This window comes from Bos javanicus, chromosome 5 (genome assembly GCF_032452875.1).
Source record: "Bos javanicus breed banteng chromosome 5, ARS-OSU_banteng_1.0, whole genome shotgun sequence".
In the NCBI taxonomy this organism is placed as follows: Eukaryota; Metazoa; Chordata; class Mammalia; order Artiodactyla; family Bovidae; genus Bos; species Bos javanicus.
Genome location: NC_083872.1, coordinates 86,560,950 through 86,583,612, shown reverse-complemented (window position 1 = coordinate 86,583,612; position 22,663 = coordinate 86,560,950). Strand labels below are relative to the sequence as shown.

The 22,663-nt window shown below is 37.4% G+C and overlaps 1 protein-coding gene across 6 annotated transcripts in view; it reads right to left on the bottom strand.

The window, feature by feature from the left end:
- Positions 1 to 22,663, bottom strand: part of SOX5 (SRY-box transcription factor 5) — a 1,175,689-nt gene that overhangs the window by 562,940 nt on the left and 590,086 nt on the right. The gene's annotated exons all lie outside the window — the stretch shown is intronic.

Here is a 22,663-nt window from a genome sequence, read left to right as displayed (position 1 = left end):
TAGTATAACATGGTATTTTTTAAGACCAAGATGAAAAGTCATAAGAATGGCAATGGGAAAGCAAGACTGGGACATACAGAGGTCCTCATACGGAAACCCCTTCTTTATGCGCCCACTCTTCCACCAAAGTTTCTTTCTTGCCCTCAAGTCCCCCAGTATTAGAAATTGGCTCTGCTTTTAAGTGACTGATATCTCTCTCCAGATCACTGTCATAGGCTATTCATATCTCTCTGTCTCTAGTCTGGTTCCCCTCCAACATATCCTCTACCTTACACCTAAACTCATCTAGTAAAAATGCAAATCCAATCACATCAAAGTTCCCATAACCACCACAAGTCTAAGGAAAGTCCAACAGTTTCAAACAAGCTTGCAAGGGCCTCCCCAGGCTGGTCCCTATTAACTGCTGGTTCACAATTCTCTCTGCTCTTCCATGTTTCTCACCTTGCAGTTCTTTGATTTCACTGTTCTTTCTCTCCCTTCTGAGCTTTAGAAAATGCTGTTCTATGACTTCGAGGATTTGGGAGTGAGATGGGTTTCTCTGGCTGCCTTTTCTCTTGGGCACTCTGTGCAGTTCAAACTTTGGGAGCTTCCCTGGTGGTTCAGGATTGAAGAATCCGCCTTGCAATGCAAGGGACACCAGCTTGATCCCTGGTTCGGGAAGATCCCGCATGACACAGAGCAAGAAAGCCTATGTGCCACTACTACTGAGTCCACATGCTGCAACTGCTGAAGCCTGAGTCTAGAGCCTGTGCTCTGCAACAAGAGAAGCCACCATAAAGAAGCCCACACACAGCAAGAAAGAATAGTCCCAGCTCGCTGCAACTAGAGAGCGCCCTCTCGCAGCTACAAAGACCGACCACAGCCAAAAAATAGTAATAATAACTAAATTGATAAATCTTAAAAAAACTTTTGTAAAAGTCAACAGTTTCACAATAAACAGTACTTTTTCAGTGTTTTAGTGTTTTATTCTAGTCTGTAAGATCTCTCAGGGCGGATCATAATTGTATCCTATTCAGAGCACTTAGCAAATGCCTGTCACACAACATGGACTCAGGACTTAATAAAGATTGTTGGATAAATGAAGTTGGTAGTTTCTTTATAGTTTAGATGAATAGAAGCCATGGTTAAGAGTTTTAACATAGTAATATATCAAAGAGCAAAGTTAAACTAAAACTTGGACAGTAGAAAAATATATGGTTATTGTCTTGTAATGAGATGGGTTATCTTCCTCTAACCTCTTGAATTTACATGCTGCTCTGCTAGTATGATAAACAGACTGAGTTAAAAATCAAATAACAGACTCTAAGAAGTTGTAACAATCCCTGGATTAGTACAGGATGATAACTAAGGGACCTGCTATATTAAATCATGACAATAAAAGTAAAATCCCTCCATCTTTTCTTGGATTACATTTAGAGCTCAAATCAGAGAGCACTAAATGAATAATAATGAATGTATGCCTCTGTGAATCATTGAAGATTGAATCATGCTTTAACTAGACTGTATTTATAAAGTCCCTTTGGATGACATAATTACAATTCAAACCATACACTAATTAGCAGTAAACATCTATTTAATATTATTTAGTTAATTTAAAATATACTTTTTACTTGTTTCTAAAAACAAATAAAGAAAAAAGACATTTTACCCAAACACAAGAATGTTAAGGACCTAAGTCAACAAATAAGTTAGTGCTACTTAGAAGCTGAGCAAATTTATTTTAAAAATAAATAACCATATTTTATATTTATGAGAAATAATAATGACTTCATATTCTCCTATATAGAAACATTGCAAGAAATTGTAAAAAAGTAGTTTTTCCCACACAATGATGACATTTTTAATAGCAAATTTACATTGTTGTCTATTTTCTATATTGCTTAGCAACTGTTGATAATTACTTTAAAACTGAGAGATCTCCTCATCAGTTTATACCACAGTTAATTTAAATGTACTCAATGAAATATTTATCAAGAGCCAAAACTTACCCAACATTTTTATTTTTAGATACAATTTCATTTTGCCTTAGCTTTGCCTGAACAGTGAATACTTCTTTAATTGGGTTATATTTTTTATTTGTATTGTTTAAATGTTGATCGTTGTCTTCTAATATTATTTCTTTCCTAAGTTCTTATGCTTTTTTAAGTTCCTGAATAAAGACGAGTTGGGAAAGAAGCTCTAAAAATTTGAAATACAGTAGTTTAAAGATAAATCTTTTAATAGGAGGACAATTAATTTTCAATATCCTTTTTCATAAGGTATTTTCAGATCACTCATTTAATTAAAGAATTGAGGAACACTGATAGCTCAAACACGGCATCAGTGCAGCACTTCATATCTGCGAGGTTTGCTTCCAACCACACTATATGTATCAATACATTTAATTATTTTTTTAAAGTTTTTATTGAATTTGTTACAATATTGTTTCTGTTCTATGTTTCTTATTTTTTTATTTGGCTGCAAGGCATGTGGAACCCTAGGATGGAACTCACACTCCCCACATTGGAAGGCCAAGTCCCGACTACTGGACTGCCAGGAAAGTCGCTACATTTAATTCTTAGAATAACACTGGAGGTTGCTGTTGTCTTAAATTACATTAAAAGTCTGTGTACAAATACATTAGTGAGAAGAAGGGCCATAGATTTCATCAAAATTTCAAATGGTTCCATGACCCCCAACAGGTTAATAACCACTTAGTCATTTATCTAACAATGAAATTAAGCTATGTTTTTACAAGACCAGTTGTATGATTCTACTGCAGTGTTAGAAATGGAAGGGCAAATTGAGCATCACCCAAAAAGGTGCTGTCCTAAAACTGCTAGTAAAATACCTAGGCAGTCTTGACATTTTCAGTTGTAGCATTCAAGATTTTTACAAATAATTAATTCAAGATTTTTGATGTCTAATTTTAAAAATTACTTTGAAACTCCAGTATCACTGCAAAATGAACTTTTCGAAAAATATGCCAGTCCAGGCGCTGAATAAATAAATAACAAAGTTGCTATGTTTTTATGAGAATCCAAATTACTGTGTCATTTTTTTTAATGTCATCATTTCCTGCAGTGAAAAAAGGTTCCATTTTGAGAACCAGAGGTTTCATCTAGACAGGAGTGTTCTTACTGGCTTTCCAAAATAATTTATGTCTATGGACAGAGGTATGCAGTTAAGTCAGAAGATGGTGAATACATTTTCAGAAACAGAAATTCTGTGACCACATTTAATCTCTTGTGGAACATACAGTGAGTAGGAATAAATCCAAATTTCCAGGGAACTTATCCGTAAGTACTGCAAATAAAATATTTAATCTCAAGGTCTTTAATCAGTAATTTTACTGCCAAAAGTAGCACAATTTGTTTGAAAGAAGACATAATGCCACACTCACTGATAGCTCAGTTGGTAAAGAATCCTCCTGCAATGCAGAAGACTGGTTTGATCCCTGGGTCGGGAGATCCACTGGAGAAGGGATAGGCTACCCACTCCAGTGTTCTTGGGCTTCGCTTGTGGTTCAGCTGGTAAAGAATCAGCCTGCAATGCAGGAGACCTGGGTTTGACCCCTGGGTTGGGAAGATCCCCTGGAGAAGGGAAAGACTACCCAAGCCAGTATTCTGGCCTGAATAATTCCATGGACTACAGTCCATGGGGTTGGAAAGAGTCGGACACGACTGAGTGACTTTCACTTTCACACTTTCACTCCATGCCTGACTTGGATCAAGGTTAGGAATAGGTGAGAAGAACCTTGTTCGCCTGTTTTCAATAACTCTCAGTTGGAATTGCTATCTGAATACAACAGTTTTTACATGTCATTTACATTTTTATAAGTCTCTCTATTCAAAGACCCCCAATTTAGAAGTATCAATCTCAGCCATGAGAAAAACATGACTCCTTTGATAATCCAGGTACTTTTCATTTCTGACGGAGAAAGTAAAACATTCCCAATCCACTGATGGTCACAGAAAGTTTTGATCTTTGGAAGAAGACAAAAAAATTTCCATTCAGCTTCCAGAGAATGAGTGAATAAGGAGGCGTTTCATCTTCCCAAACTCCCTTCTCTCCAGTGTCTCTAACACAATGCACTTGGAAACAAAAGGCAGGTTATTAAGTTTTCAAATGAAGCTACTTGTTTCTCTCTTCTCCCTGGATGTCTCAGCCCCGGTCTCCCTGGCCTTGCCTTTCGGCACATCTGGTAACCATGTGTGGTGGTGCTAATGAAGACTTTCCTGAGTGAGTTACAATTAGTTCCGACTGCCGTGCAGTTTTCCTGGGCAGGACCAAGGTAAAAGACAGGAATGGGGGTGAGGGGAAGCCAATAACTCTTTCACTTCACAAACCCACATTCTCCCTTGCTCCTGGGACGCTCATCACCACCACTCCGGAGGAATTTTTGAAAAAAGGTGTAAGCAAATACTTGCAGAGTTTCCTTCTCCCTTTTCTCCAAAGCAGCATTTTCCCCAAGTTGATTGAATGCGACAGGCAGGCAACAGTACTTCTGTGATCCTCTGAACAATAGGGAATTGTTAAACGGATGCCATTCCTCCTTCTGGTCTACGTATTCTACTTACCTAACAATTTTATCTACTTTAATAGAAGAAACTTGTGTATTTTACTATTTGATGGATTAGAAGGAACTGCGGAAGCAAATGTACTGTATACAATTAGGCTGTCTTGAAAATGCACACTTTTGTTTACTCTAGCCTTCTTCTCCCACTTCTCAATCAAGCTCCTAATAGAGCTGTTTTAAGTTTCAACAAGGACCATATTAACTGCGGGTCTCCACATGAAACAGAATGCTAAACCCCAGCGTCTCCTGACGATGTAAGCTCAAAGTCTCCCAAATCCTGTTTTACATTTCTGTCTGAAATCATGGTTCTGTCTTTCCAATGCTTTTTTCTGTACCTCGCAAACTGTGACTTCTCAATAAATACTATATGGTGGCAGAACTGGCCGTTGTGAGAAGATTCTAAGTGACTCCGAGGGTAGAAAAGTTAATATAATTACTTTTGGCAACTTGTACCTATATCTTATCCTAATGCCATCTACTTTTTAATTTCACCAACTCCGGACTTAGAATATGCAGTTACTCAGTAAATACTAACCACTGATAACAACCACAGCTTACACTGCAGCCTGTCGTACACTCTAGTACACACACGAACCCCTATAACAGTTACAAATAAACCTTTACAAAGAAAAATTCAAAATCAGAAATAAAAACTGGCTTTCCTGATGGATCATTGGAAGCTAGCACAATATATAAATCAAACCAAGCAGCAACCCTAAAACAAAGAAATAAAGCAACAAAGAAAACAGCAGAGAAGAAAACTACGGGGATATTTCTTTCTTCTTTTGTCAGAAACCACAAGTAAATGATATCACATCCAGGAATAGTGACCATAAATAAAATGTAATAACTATATTAGGTCAAAAAAATAAATCACAGTCCTTCAACTCACTGGCCATTATGTATAAATAATTTCCTAATGAAAGAAAGAAAAGCATCTCCCTCACTATGTATAATTGCGCATACTTTAATGTTATGAAACTTAAACTTCTACAACTATTTATCCTGCTGTTTGCCCCTCATTCATTACAAAATATGAACGGTTAATTGCACGGTGCCAAATTCTCAGACTGGAGAAAGTTTTGCCCTGAACTGGCCAGCTGTTTGTTTCCATCTATAGGTAGTTATCCTTCCAAATTGATCTCTGTCCCTCAGAGATGATCAATTTAAAACAAAAACAAAACTCCTCTACAGATCTTTTATAAGGTGTTTCCCCCCACCCCATACAAGGAGAACCTCAAGGAAAGAAAAAAATTATACACACATATACAGAGAGACTTTTTTTTAAGGCTTTAACTGTAATGATAAAAATATTGAGTTCCATCTAATTTCCAAATGCCAACAGAATAGGGAATAAGATAGTTAACAACTCAAATACTGTATTATAGAATGACATGTTTTCACCATTAATTTTTTTCTTTATTTTTATGAATAGGAAGTTGACTTGACCAGCAATAATGACAGTTAATGACAACCCAGTGAGTCACTGCCTTCTGGGCCTTAAGAAGGATTAGGTCCATGTGTAAATGATAATTAATGCCATTAAACATTCCAACACTACACTTACTTAACAGCTTTTCGCATTCCAATTCTCAAATGCTTCGACTGTACCTTACCAAAAAAATATCATGAAGGTATACAGGGTTAATGTGCAAGGTAGCCAACTGAGATTGCTAAGGTACTTCTCTTGAGGAGTGAATCAGTATGTGATTTTTATGTTCACCAGTGACCTGTACACGTGGCCATTATTTTTCATCAAGCTGAATAACAGGCTCTATGCAAACTGAATACACAGCAAGCTGCACCCTTATTTTGGTTGACATCAGCTCTCAGTTCTTGTGGTTTGCTCTGCAGTCGGATGCTGCTATGGCTAGTGATACTGCTTCTAGATGTGATTTAAATTCACTTTTACAAACTGTAGATTCAGGGATTTATATTACGATCAGGGCCCTTTTCTCAATATTTCAGGAAGGCAGGGTGGAAGGAAAACCTGAATAAAGAAATAAAGTATTCACATATTGGATAACAACTTTAAAAGTTATTTGATATTGGTTAACACATGAAAGGATTTGATTTCCTGCATAATAAAGGATTCTTTCATTGTATGTACAGATGTTTAAATTAACACACACATTCCATTCTTATCTCTCTTAAATTCAGCAGAATAACTGTAAGTCTTCACAAGGCATGTTATCAATGTAAAAGCAATAAAAAAGTCATCCTCTTGTGAATTACTATTTACAGTATTTCACAAAAATGGCATTCTCACCCTCCGAATGAACAAGGTTGTCTCTTTAAATTGAAGGACACTGCCTTGCACTCTTCGTCAGTTAGTATTAGTGATGGGGGGTGGAGGAGGGAGAAAATAACAAACCATTTTTCTATCATTTGAACTCTCTTTGACCCTTGTGAGCTATTCAAGTATGCACTTAAGACAATTCCAATAAATAACATATATACACATACATAGAGCAGATATACAGATAGTGAAAAGAGTGAATCCTGATAAAGCGGATAGGTTGATACCTTGAAATTAACCATTTTGAAGTCTGTTTCTTAGCATTGTCATTGATGGTACAAGACGAGCTCCCACGTATGGATGGTAATGATATTTCATGACTTTAATCAATAATTCTGTGAATCTGGATATAAACTTGCTGTGAATCAACTACAGCTAAAAGAGCTAAATGAGTTAAGAAAAAGAGACAGCTACCTTGTCCCGATGTTGACTTAAAATGCTTCAGTCTACGATCAGAGTTATACTGGGGGAGAGTCAAGGAGGCTGGCGAATAAAAAATGCAGTGAGAAGTATATGATGAAATATATCATTTAAGTGATATTTAACTTAAAAAGTTCAAAATATTCCAGTCAAACGTATTTCTATTCCAAAGTTAAATATAAAATTTTATGAAAAGATGTTACATCTCATAAATGTGCATTTGTACATATCTATAGTTACAAGAATTATTTATTCACTTTCACTAAAATATTTCCTCAAAATAGAGACTAATTGGTGTCTGTCTAGCAGTTTCCAACACTACTTCTCCATTTTAGTGGCACTACATGCTATAATGTACATTTAATGCTAGTATTACCAGGTCTACTGCAAATTGTTACACAGAGTAGTGATAAAAGCAGTAGTCCAAACTTGATAGCTAAACCCATAAAGAGTTATGCAGGATGCTGTAAATACTTTAAAGATGCTTTCTGAAACCACTCATTCCCCTTTCCCTAAAAAGAGATCCAAAAGGGGAAAAGAGTAGAAATGGAGATTTAAAATCTGACAAAACTATCCTGTATATTTTCTTCATGTTTAGAGAGCTTTCATCATACAGTTGCTAGAAACAAAGATAAAACCCTACCAAAATTAACAGAGGAAGATAAATGTAAATGAGTCACCAAATAAACCTTTCTTTCAGCCAGAAACCATGCGAATGTGTGGAGGTTTTTTCAGAGCACAACATGTGCCTTGAATTCCCAGGAAGCTCTGCCAGTGGCAGAGACGCAGGGAACGCAGTGGTCGTGCATATTCATTGCACTGTCAAGTTTGGGCTTTCCCATTACCTTCTGGAGCTGTGACAATGCCAACTCTAGAAGCCAGGGGTCAAGAGGGAATCGCTCTGTTGTGATTCCCAGTGACCCAGAGAACAGTATTTCGCCACAGTCCTGTGACGTGTAATGAGGTTTGGGGAGTTTCAGTGTTAGCTCCAAAAATCCTAAGGAGGGCTCTTCCTTTTGTAAAACAAATTAGTTACACAACCAAACATTGCCACATTCTTGAGACCTGTTGACATAATGGGAACTTCAACCCCCATTTTGCTTTGCATTTTTGCAAAGGAAAGCAAAGAGGTCCAGGTAAAGCCCAACATAATTCAGGTAAAGGAAGATTAAGAAGATGTTTTTTATCTACTACCCATGACAAGAAGTTACATATTTTAGGTTTGAAGTTCAACTGAAAATAATTCAATATTTCAATATTGTACTATTCACTCTTGAGCAATATAGGATAGAAAATGAATGGACATCAGCTGATCTGTTATTTCTGAGTCTTCTTTCCAAGCTGTAACACACTTTCATCGATGTATACAGTGCCTCAGTCCGGTTTACAGACATGGAGCACATCAGCCTCAAGTCAGCTGCAGAGTTCTCTATGATTTTTATGTGGACTTCCCAATTAAAAATTATAAATTGTTATTCTCACACTGATCACTGCTTTTTACAACTAGTTTACTTCTTACATTTTCTTCTGATCCTTAGCATCAGAATGAAAACAAGAACACCTATCTATTACATAGTCTTATCCAATCATAGTTTTACTAGAAAAGAGACTTCTGGATATCGACCCCCTTTCCCATATTCCTGGCAGAATAAAATGTCATTTCTAATGGTAAATATTAAAGTCAAAAAATGTGAGCAATCATGGAAACTGTGAGCTTTCCCAACACAAATGACTCACTTATATCCCCAGAAGTAATGAAGCCTTCCGAAAAAAACATAGACATTCAAAAAGAGATGATGATTTGATGGTTTTTCCTGTGTGTAAGATCAGCTATGACTAAATAATTTCTCAATTGCTAGACTACAACAAGCCAAAACAAATAGCTTTTAAAACTTTAAAGCATATTGTGTAGTGGTGACTGTTCAAGGTCTCACTAAAGTCAACACTGGATAGATAATACGGAGATGAGTTAGATGCAAGGGGCTATTCTTGAGTTCATTGATTATAGAAACAAACAAACAAAAAACTTCTGAAACACTGCAATTATAAAAGTCAATTCTAATAGGGCTCGCCTGTATATTAACAAATCTAATATGGCTAATATTTAACAATAAAAGGCAAATCATATATACTTAAAGTAGTTAAAGCTCAAATGGTTACAAAAATGGTAAAATGTTTTTGTAGGTATAATGATGATAGAAGAATCTCAGCATTTTCATATCAGTGAAAATTTTATCTAAATTCTACAATATATACATATTAATTTCCCTTACTCCTTTGAACTCTCTCATATGTTTCTAAGGACAGAAATATAAGAAGGATAATGTATTAAACATATTGAATTACAAACTTAATGAAGGAAAAGCTATTCATTTAATCAAGAAACTTTTATCAATCACCTATTGTGTCCAGTCGGAAGTGGCAAGGTCCCATAGGAAGCCTACCTATGTAGATACAATAGAAGTGAACACTTATTTCCTAACTTTGCTGATTTTAATCTTATTATGGAAACAAGATACACATATCAATTTTTTAAAAATAAAAATTAAATTCATACCGAGGTGCTCACACAGGCTTGTCTTGGTTCAATTATGTTAGCATTATTTTCCCAGGAAGATGTAACATGATTTCTGTGTCATATATATATGAAACCTAGAACTGTGGTGAGCATACAGTAGTGTTTAATGCAGAATTATGGAAATATTTTGGGATAAATTCAAAAGACTAGCACATAGAAAAAAACAGTTCTAAATATCACTTCTTTAGCACTTAGACAAATGAACAGAAATTAGAGTGGATAGTCCTAACTTTCTCACTGTATGACTATGGACATGTTACTTTTACAACTCTGAGTTTTCACTTTCTAAACTATAAAATGGCTTGTGATGAAACTTTTTCAAGTGAAAAATACCACAAATCTACCAACATAAATCCCTAGTAAATACTTGCTCATGGTAGGAAGAAAATAACTGTAGCAGTATTGCTATTACACTGTCACAAGACATTATGCACTTGGATTGCTCAAAATCTGCACGATTTTTCTCTGATTATTGAAAAGCATAAACGATTTGAAGTTGCCCCACAAATATTATATATTTACTTGAGCTAAATGTCTGCAATGCTTATTAAAAATTCCTTTGAATGTTTGGATTGTCTTGTGATTAGGGGAAAAACCTTTGTGAAGAACCCCAAGCATACTTTAAGTATAGCTCTAAATGAAAGAATATCCCCCCTCATCAGTAATCAAAATACACTAATATTTCTTAAAGTAGAAAATCTCGACGTTTAGGAAAACTTAGTTTTCTATAAAGGGACCAGAGACACCAGAGTGAACAATCCTGAAGATTAGTTTTGATGGTTGTGGGGGACCAAGAAGGGGAATTTCTCTGTTTTCTGAATCCTATAGGAGAACTTTGTTTGTCATAAGGCTCACTGAGTACTTGGGAACTTACTAAATAAGTTTATCTTGGATGTGTGTATACCCTCAGTCCCTCTATTATAAACATTAAACATTTGTCAAGTTGAGAATACTAAGTAACAAGCTCCAGAGAACTCCTTACTAGTGACACCATGTGCAAGAAAAATGACAAATTCTTGGATTGAGAAGACAGAGAGAGGAATCAATCTGGGGCTTAAGAAATACTGTCAGTTATAAACCGAATTTTATGAGGACATTAAAGTATTCGGAGTTCCTTTGATTAAAGACTATATATGTATAATAGAATACCATAACCACATATGTTAATGTCCTTAAACCATTCATTTTATCTCTTTATCAAAGTTGGGCTTCTCTTGTGAATTTATAACTGCAAGAAAAAAAAAATCACTTTCCAGACTGTTCACATAAGGGGAGCCTAATGTTGAACAGCATATTGAAAGAGCCTTGTAAAAATTAAAACACAGATGAAATAAAAAATTGCTCCCCATGCTCAGGAAACATCAAAATGCCTAAGTGAAAATTAGATACACCTTTAGATAACAATTTTTGATCTGACTATACAGAAATAATCAGTAATTTTTGAAGACACCACCCCTAAATTTGAGAATGTTCTTGTGACAAATGGCAAAGTAACAAATTTGGGTGAGATGTCCTTATTTTAATGCATTGGTTAATAATAAGTGTAACTGTTATTTTAAACTGCATTTAAAAATAAACATTAAGTACACATTAAGTAATACTAAGTCCTTTTGTTAAAGCCCCAAATTAATCATTAAAGTTGTTTAACAACTGCCATGTACAAGACAGAGTACTGACCACTTTTGCCTTATTTCCAAGTGATTAAGCAATACTACATTTAACCCTTTTTAATATGTCTTCAAACATCAGAAAAAAATTAATGTAGAACTGGATTAACATCAGATTTTTATCACAAAAATAAAGGACTAAAATACACATATATAAACAAAGAGTACAACTTTAGGAAGCCTTGGTATTATTAGTTCTAATAATTATGCATTAATTTCTGCACAATAATATCAATATGTACCTTTATAGTATCACATATACAAGGCAGCAATAAAGCAGTTAAAACTGACAAAACATTTTGTACAATTTTTATCCTAATCTAGAATCTGTCGTGAATGTTGGCCAAGAACAGAATCTAGAAATCAATAACATATTGTGTACTATTTGTTTGTTATTGTTAAGTTGCTAAGTTGTGTCCGACTGTTTTTGCAACCCCATGGAATGTAGCCCGCCAGGCTCCTCTGTCCATGGAATTCTCCAGGCAAGACTATTGGAAGGGGTTGCTATTCTATTCTCCCGGGGATGATCCAGGGATCAACCTGAGTCTCCCCAGCTGTAGGCGGATTCTTTACCACTGGGCCACCAGTAAAGCCCTCAAGTGTGCTATACCAACAACAAGTATGCTGTATGAATGAAATATGGAAATATTTTTTCCTGACCAAGCTATTGATCTGACCTTAAGTGTGATTGACTGGACTTTCTTAAAGTTTCTCAAGATAATGTAATTACAGGGCTCTCCATGTTCATAAAAATGATTGACCCCTTTTTAAAAACTAAAGTATGCCATTTGCTTCAGTGACAGCAGCAATGAATTCCACAGTTCAGTTGTATGTTGCATAAAATAGATCTCCTTTTATCTGTTTGGATCATTGTACTTGATTTCATTGGTTGTTTCCTCCTGAGGAAAGGTAAAGAAATCCACCAATAGATATGTATTTTCGTTACCATTTTCTGTCCATACTGTGAATAGTTCCTGAGTTTCATCTTTTATACATGGCTACACTACAGTCAGTACTAGTGTCTGTCATTCCTGGTTTCTCGATAATTTCATTTTTCTGCTTTTGTGAAGCACACAATCCCTTCAGCAAACATGGTTCTCCAAGAATGCGTTATCTATTATTTACCAGTGTTTAATTGTGATATCCTAACTATGAATATTAGTAGAGGAGAGATGGGAACAGACAGCCCAAGTTGGGGCATTTTGATTCATAAAAATAATTGATATTATTCCCCACCAGAGCCTGAGCCGACCTTAGGCTCACACTGTGTTGCAAAGTACCTAAAGAAGAGATGAATTGTCTACACAGACTTTCTGGTTCATAAATTTCCTGTCGAAAGGAAGTAATTGTTTTGTTTAAAGGAAACATCCTGGGTTAGATTAAGCCAAAGTCCCATTTTCTGTCAACAGATGACAAAGCAGAGAGGTAAAAAGGTCAATAAATATCAGAAAGCAAAAGACTCGTCAGTATTTACAGGATACCTGTATGTGCATGTACTATGGGCATCAGGAAACAAAATATCTGAACGTCTGAATTAGTTTTCTCATTTTGTTAAAATAGTTTGTGTTCTGTCATATAGGGACAGATTACTAAACATACAACAAACACAATTCAACAAACAAAATTCAAACTCTATCAAAGGGACCTTTCTCATTCAAATATAAGCATGATAGAGCTAGAACAATCTTCTCCACCCACATGTGTCTGACTGGTCTGATCCAATTTTCTTACTGAATTTCTCCAGGGGTTCAGGCAAGGGTTTTCTTAGACTATTATGGGGCATCTCTGTGGCTTACATATCTTAACAATGCACAAGTTTCCTCATACAATCACATATCACCCAAACAAAACCTTTCCCTGAGTTACATTACTTCTCTTTTCTGAGGATCTGGATATTTTACGGAATTTCTAAAAAAAAAAAAAAAAAATCAACCTTCTGAACTGGGACTACTTTATTATTTCTCAGAAAGGGAGGGAGATTAACATGTCTTTATTCCCCTGAGTCTTTTTCATTAGTAATGGTAACAGAATAATTATATAATACTTAAAGTAAAATGTCCATCAGTTACGGTGCATTAAAAACTTTTTAAACTATTTTTGGCTGTGCTGGGTCTTTGTTGCTATATGTGGGCTTTCTCTGGGCTTCCCTGTTAACTCAGATGGTAAAGAATCTGTCTGTAATACAGAGGGCTTTCTCTAGTTGCAGCAAGCTTGGGCTACGCTCTCGTTGCAGCACATGGGCTTCTCCAGGGAAATTCCCTCATTTTCAATTGGACCTTAAAACAAAGCATGTACATGCTTCATAAAATTAGGGTAAGGATTAAATTAAATAGCCCATACTAAATACATAGAAGTGGATCTTATTAGGCTTTCTATAGTAAACATTCAAATAAATTATCTATTATATTATTATGGTTATTCTTTTATAAAAGGAATACTCATTGCCTTTAATAGCACAATTTGTCTTGAACCATCCACAATTTGCATAATATTACACATGGAAAAGTGTGTGCATGTCTCTGATTTATGTGTATATGCAAAATGTATTTATCCATTAATTTAAAAGTCATATATCGAGTAAGTTTTATATTCCAGATACTACAACAGGCAGTAGAACACAAAGATGAAGAATGCAATACCCCACTCAGGAAGCTTAGTTTAGCAGGTAAATATGCTATTGCACCTAAGTGTAGTATAATATGTTATATGCCACAAGAGAATTAGGCACAGTGTATGGTTAGATCCAAAATGCTGCTACCTTCTCTAGTCTAAGAGGTGCAAGGAGAATTACGGAAGACTACAAATTAAGTCTTAGAAACATTCTCACAATGAGGCATGCTTTTTCTAAAGTATTCGTGTCCATTGTTATTTGGCAGTAGGTGGACAGAGTCTCTTAAAGAATGCTCCTATCTCTACATGAGTTTCTTAATGTTTGATTCAAAAGGTTAGATGATATTTCATCCTAAAAAAATTCCTGTCTCCAAATATAAACTAGGAGTCATCTTTAAGAATTTTGCTGTACCTGTGAAGGATTCTTCACACAGTATGCGTGTGGGTGCTGTCGCTTCAGTCATGTCTGACTCTTTGCAACCCTATGGACTGTAGCCTGCCAGGCTCCTCTGTCCATGAGATTTTCCAGCAAGAATACAGGAGTGGGTTGCCATGCCTTCCTCCAGGGAATCCTCCCAAGCCAGGGATCAAACCCTCATCTCTTAGTCTCCTGCATTGGCAGGTGGGTTCTTTACCACCAGCACCACCCGGGAAGCCCCCTTACACAGTATATTCTATTCCACATTGGATCTAAAACGCATCCTCGATTGACTCTGCGTCAGCCATCAGAGTGTGTAACATGCAGTGAGCACTCAATAATGAGCATTTGCTGAAGGAACAAATGAATGAATGAATAAATTCTCAGTCCCTTACCATCTTGGAAGAGCTTCAGACAAAAGTGAAATACTCAGCATAGCTAGTGAAGGAGAAGGCAATGGCACCCCACTCCAGTCCTCTTGCCTGGAAAATCCCACGGACGAAAGAGCCTGGTGGGCCGAAGTCCATGGGGTCCCTAAGAGTCGGACAAGACTCAGCGACTTCACTTTCACTTTTCACTTTCATGCATTGGAGAAGGCAATGGCAACCCACTCCAGTGTTCTTGCCTGGAGAATCCCAGGGACGGCGGAGCCTGGTGGGCTTCCGTCTATGGGGTCGCACAGAGTCGGACACAACTGAAGCAACTTAGCAGCAGTAGCAGCAGTGGGTTTCCCTGGTGGCTCAGATGGTAAAGAATCTGCCTGTGATGCAGGAGACCCAGGTTCCTTCCATCCCTGGGTCTGGGAAATTGCCTGGGTGAAGGGAATGGCAACCCATTCCAGTACTCTTGCTTGGAGAATCCATGGACAGAGGAGCCTGGCAGGCTACAGTCCATGGGGTGCAAAGAGTCAGACACGACTGAGCACACACACATCTAAGTATGCACACACATCTTAGTTAATGAATGTGGCATGCTCTCAGTAATTTTTATATCTCTTTTGGATCTGACAGGAGCATTCAGACATGAGCACTGTGCTCCTGAAACAAAGGGGATTTCAAAATAATCTGAGCAGGGCTTGCAAACGACTAAGGTGCGTAAAATGTCATGCTAGTAGAGTACGGCCACGTATCCAGCAAAGTAGCATAATTAAGGGAGTGGACTCAGGATCTGCAGGGCTGGGTTTCATATCAAGGCTCTATGCCTCACGAACCACGAGACCCAGGTAGTCCTTTCCCCTCTCAGTGCCTCAGGCTTCTCAGTTATAAAAAAAGAGGACAACGGTGCCTCCTCTTTGGCTTGTTTTAAGGATTAGAGGAATATTTGAAATAACTTTAAACAGCACCTGTACCTAGCAGCCACTCCATAAGTGTTAGTTTAGTAAATGAGCAATCATTCAGAAGACAAAGTTCTTAAAGATGGGGACAGTGATCACCTCGATGTCAGTCTTTTGAGTGCCAGAGCTCCTTCCTGTGGCTATTTGCATATTTAATATGCAGCCCACAGTGACTCAGAGATAGATGCCGTCTGCCTTACATTCTAAAGCTGCCTGAGTCAAAAGTGGCAGTTCCACAGGTGTGTTTCAAAGTTTATGAAACTCTCAGTGGGTGCAGGGGAATCCCTCCAAGTCTCAGGCTCCTCTCTGCTCAAACAATTCAAATACGTCTTTCCGGATGGCAGGGAGTTGCCGAGATTCCCCTGTTTTCTGTGTTTTGGTTTATTCCGGAGCTCTCTGGCTTCTCCTGTCACTCTGGCTCGTTTGGGTTTTGTTGTCTGTATTCAAAGGAGGCCTGTGGTCTTGTCTTTCCCCAGCGTCTGTGTTTCCAGTTGCGCGGTTTGCCCCCTCTGTCTCTCATCATTGCTTTTGGCTCAGTCCCTTGACAGGAAATGAGAGATTTATTTTATCTGGCTTGAACTACATTGTTCCTTCCTGACTACTGGTGTTACTTCACTCTAAATAACATGACTTTGTGCTCACAGTCTGCCCAAGGTCAAAGCCTGAGGGTAATAGACACATTTAAGAGCAGGGGAGGAGACTATAATCAGAGGGAAGGAGTGTGCGAGGAGAGAATTTAAGAGAAAAAAAAACGGCAGTGATGCAAAAATTAAACTTGCAGCAGGTCCAAATTTTCTGGTGGGCTTGAAACACAATCTAAGAGCTGAAAGGGAAACTCCCCTCCCCTCCCCTCCCCATCCCTTCCAGATGTTATCGATTTAAAATGACACTATGAAGTAATCTAGGCTTGAAATTCAAATTTCATTTTAAAAGAAAGCATGAGTTGTCTGTGAGAAGTATTCAGTCTAGCAAGCATGCTCAGTCGTGTCCGAATCTTTTGTGACCCCAGGGACTGTAGCCTGCCAGGTTCCTCCGTCCATGAGATTCTCCAGGCAAGAATACTGGAGTGGGTTGCCATTTCCTCCTCCAGGGGATCTTCCCGACCCAGGGATTGAACCTGTGTCTCCTGGCAGGCAGGTTCTTTACCACTGAGCCACGTGGGAAGTTTATTAATATCTGTGATATCAGTCCAGTAGTGTGTTTTAATAATGCAAATTGAAATTATTAGAATTCAAATAGTCTGTTTTGACACAAAAATATAGGAGATATGTGATAATACATATAATTAACAAAGTCAAATTTATTATCTTAAAAGGGTAAACTTAAAAAGGTTACCTAAACTTAGAGGCTGAAGCCATAAAAAAAGGTTTAAAAATGTGTCCAAGTATAATTATAAACAATATTATTAATATACCTGAGCCCCATCTCCCAGCCCATTTACATTTTTCCTTTCCTTCCTTTCCCCACCTCTCTTTAGAAGTGTGAATAAAACCTTCTTGGCTTCTTCAAATACTTCTAGAGCTTCAAGGGGTCAGCACAATTGACCCCCAAAGACTGGTAAAAGGAAACATGTCAATTTCACTGGTCAACCATTGATGCCACACTGTACCTCTCTGGGGTAGTTTAAAAGACTAGGGGATATGGAGAAAGCCTGCTAATCTAGATAAATATTTTCCTGCTCTTCTAACAGATTGTCATGCTATTTAATAATACCTTGGACTCATGGAAATGGATTTAAATGAAGCAAAAAGGATTTAGGTGACATATAAGGCCAGATTTTGCATGCAGAAAATCATCTCCCATTGGGTATTTCAATCTTGGGAAAGAGGATGAAATCCCCTTTGCTCATGACCTTTCAACACTCATATCATCCTGTGCGCTCTAGCAAGGTTTATGCCGAAGTCAAGGAGACAGCCCTGAAGACATCTTAAAGACTTTAGATGTTTATGACTTATACTACCTTCCTTAGGAAGTTCCATCTCTACAGAACTAATTGGACATCCCAATTCTGGGTCAGCCAAAGGCCTGGTGTTTGAAAATCATAAATTATCTGAAAGGTCCTTATGGAAAGGTCTAACTCTGAAACTTTAACTAGAAGTGATTGCTCAATATGCCTTGTGTGCTTGCGAAGTCGCTTCAGTCGTTTCCGATTCTTTGTGACTCTTGGATTGTAGCCCACCGGGCTCCTCTGTCCGTGGGATTTTCCCATCAAGAATATTGGAGTGAGTTGCCATGCCCTCCTCCAGGGGCTCTTCCTGACCCAAGGATCAAATCAGAGTCCCTTTTGTCTTCTGCGTTGGCAGACAGGTTCTATACCATTAGTGCCACCTGGGAAGCCCTCAGATACCTTACACTTTACCCAATGTTATACGTCAATCAAGTATATTTCAGTAAAAAAACACAAAAAGAATCCTCAGAATCATCCTTCCTTCTTATTTCAATTCCTTAGGAGATGGTCTACATGTAGAATAAGCCCCCCAATACTCAAATGTTGTAGACACAACTGCGTAAGTGTTGCAATAAAGTCTCATTTTTTTTAACACTGAGTTCTTAAAATTTACAGCAGTGTTTTGAATACATTCATTTTTTCCCTGATTTTCTGATTATTAAATTCTAAATACAGTCCTAAATAATAAACATAAAAATGTGATTGCTCCAAGTAGCCTATAATTCAGTCAAGAAGACACTCACCTGAGCACCTGAATCAACCCCAAAGTTCTTCCTTACGTCTATTCCTACATCTCAGGTACTCAAAAGCATAAAGTCAAAAGAAAATAACACTTATTGGAAAGTTGCTGTGTAATCAGGACTGTGCCAGTTGCTTTCAACACATCATCACATTCAATGCACACAAACTGCAGGCAAAATTGGTATTATCATCCTTATTTCACAGAGGATGGGATGAAATTTAAGAGATATTAGGTCATATGCCCAACAGCATAGAGTCTGTGAGTGGTGAGGTTGGGGTTAAAATCTAGGTTTGCCTAATTCTGAAATCCATGTTCATTTACTAGTCTGAAATAGGAACTGAAATACTAGATTTTATAGACATTCAGTGTGTCTGCAGTCTAACTACATTTCTGGCCTGTAAGGATTAAGAAGTTATAAACAAAAACAGTCCTTGTGCTCTTCAGATGGTTAAGAATATAGTTACCAACTGACTCAGCAACTCCACTACTAGGTATATAAACCCAAGAAAAATAAAATATATTCACACATAAACCTGTACTCAAATGTGCATAACTACATTTTCACGAAGAGTAGACACAACCCTGATGTCTATCAGATGATAAAGGATACATAAAATGTGGTATATCCATACAAGGAAATATTATTTAGCAATAAAAAAGGATGAAATATTGACACACAGCATGGGTGAAACTTGAAAACATTATGCTAATTGAAAGAGATCAGTCACAAAATATCATATATGATTCCATCTAATTTAAATGTCCAGAACAGGCAGCTCTACAGAGAAAGTAAATTAGTGGTTGCCTGCAGCTGTGGTGTCTGGGGATAAATGTGGAATGGCTGTTAACAAATTCGGGATTTCTTCCTGGGGTGATGAAAATGTTTGAAAATTGATGATGATGATGTTTTCCCAACTCTACGAATATACTAAAAACAACCAAATTGTATGCTTTAAATGGATAATTGGTATTTAAATATATCTTAATAAAGCTCCCACTGAAAAAGGAAAAAAAAAAGTTAACTGCATCCATATCATCAGGACAAAACAGCCAGTACACTCTATCCAGAGCAGAGAAACAACTAAGCAAATTTAACTACTGCAATAGGGAAGAAGGGTTGGTTATCTTCTATCATTTTCTCTGAATATCAGAAAAGTTTTTGTCTGCTAGATCCAGGTGGACATCTGAATCACTGAAATAGTTGAAAAGATATCCTTCTCTGGCCAAGTACGCTTTGAGACCAGAACTTGTTGAAAAAGTTAGAACCACAAACTACAAGTTTGTTTACCCAGGACTAAACCGCTTGTTTGACATTTTTCATCTGAACCCACCAGTGATTTGAGTATTGTGTAGGCAGCCACAAGAACAACTGAAACAGTGAGAAAATATTATTTTAAAACTACTTACTGTTTCATTAACCCAGAGAGTAGAATTCCCTGCTTCTACCCATATTTCGTTCTTCGCATTTCAATGTGAGGTAGTTGCCCCAAATGGCAAATCTGTCAATACAAGTTTTTAGCCCTGCAGCCCATCATTAGATGCCAGAAAAACATCCTGTTGCGGCAAAGAATCAGTAGGTAGTAATCAAATGTCCCATGATGTTGACATTTCCCAACCCTATATAGATTTTTTTTTTTTTTTTTTTAGGAAGAATCCTAGAAGTAGCTTGAGAAGGAAATGGCAACCCACTCCAGTATTCTTGCATGGAAAAATACCAGAGGAGCCTGGCAGCCAAAGCCCATGGGGTCGCAAAGAGTAGGACACGACTGAGCATGCACGCTGGAAGGGGCAGGGCACAGAACAACAAGTTTGTAAAGGACTAGCTCTTTGGAGATGATACTACATTTTAGCCCAATCATCTTTAGCTGTTTATACCTTAAAAGTTATTTAATAGAAGTTGCTTTCAAATGAAACACAATTGCTACAGTGTTTCTGTTGTGATTGTCGGAGGGAAAGTGGAGCCAGTGCAATTTGTCCATGTTTTACAAATCACCATCTGGCAGGGATATGGCAACATGTGAAATCTTCACAGGGCTCTTGTTTTTCTACTATCTGCTGGATAACTAAGGAGATCACCAGACTGCTGGGATGCCTGCCAGATGGTAAGCAGGTATGTTTATGAGTCTAAGATTCTTATTTTCTTTCAATGCTTTCACATGCTGTGGGCACAGAGGCATAAAAGTAAAAGTGAAAAAGAAAAAGGGAGTAAGTAAGTGACTGTGTATGATCATGACAAATATCTCTGAAGTTCCTTGAAATATGAATTTTCCAAAGTTGACATTGATGAATTTTACCAAGTAGAAAAATCACCAGTCAGATGGCCACAGGATTTTTAAAAAGTGCGTCGTTTTTCATTTTTGTACAAATAAACAGGTGTATCATTTCTTGAGTCCTGTTGAGTAAGGCATGCCTTATTTGGAGGGTCACAAACATCATCAACAAACATTTTGTTAATGTACTCCCTGTGCGTGCCATTTCAGTGGAGTAAGAATGAGGGTCTATTTAATTTTATTTTGATTTTTCAAATAGACTACCTTAGGCCAAGAAAAACTATCTAGCAGAGTCATAAAAAAAAGTCCTCCAACCATCAAAGATTCACAAAACTGAATCGGGAAAGTCAGTAGTATCATTGGAGTGGCTTCCATGAACAGAAAAGGGCAACTTAAATAATTCTGACAGATAATAAATGAAAATCCAAAATGAGGACGTGTCTGGTAGATAGAGAAATGGAGTTCTTTAATGTTAGGTTTGATTGCCTGCTTAGTAAGGACTACCATTGTGATACCAGGCAAGTTTCTGAAATTCTTGAGGCTTCAATAAGCTCATCTATAAAACTAGTGATCACTGCTCTTACTTTTATGATTGTGGTGAGAGTCAAAATATAAAAAATATAAATTGTCAGCAATTAGACAATACATAATTCCTCAATAAATGAAGCTATTATAATCATTGCTATTATTATCCTGGAGAGGGCTCCTTGTAGGTAAATCTCTAGCTGTAGAATTTGTTCACATGAATCATATAAACACATACATAATCTTATATATTTCTATACTTAGATACACAGAAAATCTATCGGCAGTTGTGACCATATATACAAATATACACAAATACAAGCATATATGCCTAGCAGTAGATGTGTTCTATCCAGTCATCAATTCAGTCACTCAGTCATGTCCAACTCTTTGGGACCCTATGGACTGCAGCACACCAGGCCTCCCTGTCCATCACTAACTCCCAGAGTTTACTCAAACTCACATCCATTGAGTTGGTGATGCCATCCAGCTACCTCATCCTCTGTTATCCCCTTCTCCTCCTGCCTTCAATCCTTCCCAGCATCAGGGTCTTTTCCAATGAGTCAGTTCATCTCATCAGGTGGCCAAAGTATTGGCGTTTCAGCTTCAGCATCAGTCCTTCCAATGAATATTCAGGACTGATTTCCTTTAGGATGGACTGGTTGGATCTCTTTGCAGTTCAAGGGACTCTCAAGAGTTTTCCCCAACACCACAGTTCAAAAGCATCAATTCTTGGGGCTCAGCTTTCTTTATAGTCCATCTCTCACATCCATGCATGACCACTGGAAAAACCATAGCTTTGACTAGACAGACCTTTGTTGGCAAAGTAATGTCTCTGCTTTTTAATATGCTGTCTAGGTGGGTCATAACTTTCCTTCCAAAGAGCAAGCATATTTTAATTTCATGGCTACAGTCACCATCTACAGTGATTTTGGAGCCCCCCAAAATAAAGTCTGTCACTGTTTCCGCTGTTTCCCCATATATTTGTCATGAAGTAATGGGACCAGATGCCATGATCTTCATTTTCTGAATGTTGAGTATTAAGCCAACTTTTTCATTCTCCTCTTTCACTTTCATCAAGAGCCTCTTTAGTTCTTCTTCACTTTCTGCCATAAGGGTGGTGTCATCTGCATATCAGAGGTTATTGATATTTCTCTGGAAATCTTGATTCCAGTTTGTTCTTCATCCAGCCCAGCATTTCTCATGATGTACTCTGCATATAACTTAAATAAGCAGAGTGACAATATACAGCCTTGACGTACTCCTTACCCTATTTGGAAATAGTCTGTTATTCC